This window comes from Palaemon carinicauda, chromosome 2 (genome assembly GCF_036898095.1).
Source record: "Palaemon carinicauda isolate YSFRI2023 chromosome 2, ASM3689809v2, whole genome shotgun sequence".
NCBI lineage: Eukaryota > Metazoa > Arthropoda > Malacostraca > Decapoda > Palaemonidae > Palaemon > Palaemon carinicauda.
The window spans coordinates 127,622,658-127,627,628 of record NC_090726.1 but is presented as its reverse complement, the minus strand read 5'-3'; the positions used below and the strand labels follow the sequence as shown (position 1 = coordinate 127,627,628).

The 4,971-nt window shown below is 37.0% G+C and overlaps 1 pseudogene; it reads left to right on the top strand.

Moving 5' to 3' along the window:
• LOC137621189 (endochitinase-like) overlaps positions 1 to 4,668 on the top strand; it is a 17,313-nt pseudogene extending 12,645 nt beyond the window's left edge.
• Positions 4,669 to 4,971: the final 303 nt, after the last annotated feature.

Below are 4,971 nucleotides of genomic sequence, written 5' to 3'. Positions count from 1 at the left end.
TATTATTATTATTACTTGCTAAGCTACAACCCTAGTTGGAAAAGCAGAATGATTGATTAATTGATTGATTTAAAAAGCAGAATGCTATACGCCCGAGGACATCCAGCTAGAAAAATAGCCCAGTGAGGAAAGGGAATAAGGAAACTACAAGAAAAGTAATTAACAATTAATATAAAATATTTTAAGAACAGTAACACCATTCAAATAAATAAAATTAATATCTCCTATACAAACTATAAAAACTTTTAAAAAAACAAGAGGAAGAGAAATAACATAGACTAGTGTGCCTGAGTGTACCCTCAAGCAAGAGAACTCTACCTCAATACAGTGAAAGACCATGGTACAGAGGCTATGGCCCTACTCAAGACTAGAGAACAATGGTTTGATTTTGGAGTGTCCTTCTCCTAGAAGAGCTGCTTACCATAGCTAAAGTCTCTCTTCTGCCCTTACCAAGAAGAAAGTAGCCACTGAACAATTACAGAGCAGTAACCCCTTGGGTGAAGAAGAATTGTTTGGTAATTTCAGTGTTGTCAGGTGTATGGGGACAGAGGAGAGTATGTAAGAATAAGCAAGCCTATTCGGCGTATGTGTAGGCAAAAGGAAAATGAGCGTAATCAGAGAGAAGGATCCAATGTAGTACTGTCTGGCCAGTCAAAGTACCCAATAACTCTAGCGGTACATCATGTAGAATAACATTACTAAACTTATAAGTTGAGCAGATTAATGACAGTTCTTTCTACCTATTTACATATTCATCTGAGTTGCAGAACACCCCTGTGATGTGAGACGCGTGTGTCACCCTCTCCCAATCTTTAAAATTTCCCTGTACTGTTGTTCTATTACCAGTTTTCCGACACATTGGTCTTTCACATAAGACAAAATTAAACGCTTTAACTTGAACTTAAGTGGACTGGTTAAATGCATAAATGATATGGCATCTTCCCATCATGCTTACGTTATTATACTCTAAAAAGCATCTCATTACTATGAAAAACATTTATTAGCTTTAAAGAATCTCGGGGGGAAAACGCAAAACATCTACGGAATTCAAGATGAAATACAGTAATAATCACTCGAGTCTACGCCACATTAATGATTTGAATTGTCCTGTTTTGTTTCTATCGCTGATATCAATCGATCTTTTAATCGAAATATCACACTTCGTTTGATCTTTCTCATTTAATACTGTAACAATTTCATAACATCTTTAATAATTTTATTCACGTAAATACCACTCAGAAAATCTTAATCTTCACTTGCCCTAATCATCATTCTTCTTTTGTACATACCGTTATTCATTAAGATAATATCCCCCTCTCTTCCTACGGTTTTCAAAAAAGAAACTTTTCTCGCACAACTAATGTAATATCTCCTCTTGCCTAATCCTTACTCAGGAAGCATTTCTAAACGGCGGGTGCGAAGAGGTCGTGGGAAGACCCTGTTAGGGGGAGAAGATCTTGGTTGCTTGCTTTAAGATTACCTTGCCTTATGCAAGAGGAGAAGATCGAAAGGGAGGCTAAGAATTAGATGCCGAGATAAGGTGAGGGGTGATATGGAGAGAAGGTGAGGGTGACATGGAGAGAAGGGGTTTGGTGGAAGAGGATGCCTTTGATAGAAGGTATTAGAGAGGGCGAATCAGGCAACCGACCCCTTAACGTAGAGATAACGGTGAGAAGAAGAAGACGAAGAAGGAGAGAGAGAGAGAGAGAGAGAGAGACGAGAGAGAGAGGAGGAGAGAGAGAGGAGAGAAGGATGATACAGAGAGAAGAGGTTTGGTGGAAGTGGATGTCTTTGACAGAAGGCATTTGAGAGGATGTATCAGGCAACTGACCCCTTAACGTAGAGATAAAGTGGGAAAGAAAAAGAGATATCTAAAGTTTATTAACTCTTAAGATTTTAACCATAGGAGCAAGTTCTATACTTTCTATTTCTTATTTTCTATTTTTTTTTTAAGTTACGAGAACTACGTGAGAACCTTCGACGCATCGGGCAAAGGATGGGATTAACAACAGCGGTGACGATAAGTCAAGATATAGTGAACGATGGCAGCCGCAAGATGGGAGATTTGCGAGTGAGTTCTATAAAATAAAACATATTATTATCAAAGGGTTGTGGTGGCCAATATAGTAACGTCCCTGACTGGTGAATGCCAGACTTGGGTTCAAGTCCCGCTCAAACTTATTAGTTCCTTTGGTCGCTGCAACCTTACCATCCTTGTAAGGATGGGCGGTTTGAGGGAACCTATAGTTCTATCTGCTGAGTCATTAGCAGCCCATTACCTGGCCTTCCTTGATTCTAGCTTACGTGGAGAGGGGGCTTGGTAGCTGATCTTATTTACATATGGTCAGCCTCTAGGGTATTGTCCTGCTTGATAGGGTAATGTCAATGTCCCCATGCCTCTGCCACTCATATGCGGTCTTTAAACCTTTAAAGCGATGAATATACTGATTTAATGCAAAAGCGGTTAGCTAGAAAACGTACACACGTGTAAAAAAAAATAAAAAAAAAAAAAAAAAACCCTCTAATTTTAATTATAAATAATCTACCTCCCAAATTAACTAATAAACTTTTTCTACCTGAAAAGTAACTAATAAACCTTTTCTACCTGATAGTCAAAGGGTATTCCAACTAGCAATTTTTGGTCCGAAGCCAATGTATGTAAGAGGTCAACCCACCACATTACTTGTGCTAGTAGGTATGGCTTCTGACTAAACATTTTTACCTCCACCGACGAAGTTGGGAGGAGGTTACATTTTCCCTCCTGTTTGTCTGTTTGTCCGTTTGTTTGTTTTTGAACAACTTCCTGGCCATAACTTTTACTCATAGAGTAGTGAAAATTTCCGGGGAATAATTATGTCAAAATCTTCTCTTCATTTGGAAACGTACCTAAAGTGATTCAGTGACAAAAAAGAGCAGCAGAAGCATTCAGTCGTAATAATGTTACAGAGTAATTAAAGACCTTTCATATTTTACCATATCTTGGTATACACACATTGGTACTTTCATTCTTTCATTAAATACCTTTTATAATTTACACTAACTTGGTCCATCCATCTTCAATTCTCTTGCATATTTTTGCTTTCAATCTTTTCCTATCATCAGTTGCTTCCTCTTTCTCTTTTGCTCATGAATGGCAGAGGCAAGGGACAGTGACATTGCCCTAACAAGTAGAACAATGCCCTAGAGACTGACCATATATACATATGATCAGCGCCCAAGCCGCCTCTTCTCCCAAGCTAGGACCAAGGAGTGCCAGATAATGGCTGCTGATGACTCAGTAGATAGACCTATAGGGTACCAAAACACCCATTCTTAGCTCACAAGAATAGTGAGGTTGCAGCGACCAAAGAAACTAACGAGTTTGAGCGGGACTTGAACCACAGTCTGGCGTTCACCAGTCAGGGACGTTACCACATCGGCCACCACAACCCTATACATTCTAATTTGTATACAAAGTTGACTTCCGGGGCAAAATGACTTAACACTGTACGCAACCCGTCAAAAATGATGGCTAAATATTTGAAAGATATGCATAAACAAATTCAACCCTTCTCACCCTTTCCACCTTCCTAACTACAACCCGCTGGTTCGGCAATTTGTGAGAGATTGTGGTTTCCAAATGTATCTCTCGGGGTACCACCTCTCACCAGGATATGACTACTCCTTCACCCCCTCCCGAGGGACGGGGAGAAATCTAGTAGTCATAAATTTGACAATGCCGCTCAGCGTGACAGGAGTGAAACATATATATATATATAAATATATATTTATATATATATATATATATATATACATATATATACATATATATATATACATATACATATATATATATATATATAATATATATATAGACAGGCATTTGCTCTTTATTATATAGGGGAGGATAATCTAACCGAAACCATGAGGAAAATGAGAGAGAGAGAGAGAGAGAGAGAGAGAGGAGAGAGAGAGAGAGAGAGAGAGAGAGAGAGAGAGAGAGAGAGAAAGGGGAACAAAGGGGGAATTCTAACTTCAAATTAAACCATTCTTCAAATTCCAGTCTCGTCGACTCAGTGACGTTCGAGGTCAATGGACTCAGGGGATACTGGAACAGTTATGCTGACGATGAAACAAATACGGTAAGAATGGGACGTTTATCTTCAATACTGGAAAATAAATAGAAGTTTTCGTGGAACGTTTATATTAAATACTGGAAAATAAATAAAAGCTGCCAAAATATGATGACATCTAAAATATTAATGATTTAAATATTTTTTTTTTCGTGTCTTCAAAAGTTTAATTTGATCAGAGGTTCAAAAAAAAAAGCAAGCTCAGCATAAAATGAAGTATATATTATTTCAATTTTAATTTACATTTGAAATGTATACATAACCTTCATATAATAATATAATAATAACAATATTGATAATAATAAATAACAACAACAATAATAATAATAATAATAATAATAATAATAATAATAATGATAATAATAATAATAGAAATAATAGTAATAATAATTGAGGTATTGAAAACGGAAGAGTACTTGAATTATGGTAGGCAATAAAGTAATTATTATGATAAATATTACGGAACTTGTTGAAGTGATCTAACCAATAACATTATCTTTCAGGTGGGGATACTCTGTCAGAACATCTGAGATTAAACGTTTTAAGATATACGAAAGTGTATTTTACTGAAAATATCCTTAAGCTAACGTTGAATGCTCAACAAGATCACAAGCATACACACCCGCACACACACACACACACACACATATATATATATATATATATATATATATATATATATATATATACACACACACACAACAAATGCAGTCGTTTCTAATCAACTGTAGGACAAAAGCCTCAGAAATGTCCTTCTCCCTGTTTGGGGCTTGGAGATTTTCATCCCCACCCTGGCCACTGCGGATTTGTGATGGTGGGAGACTTCGGTTTGATCACTCACAGCAAACCAACCTAGTAT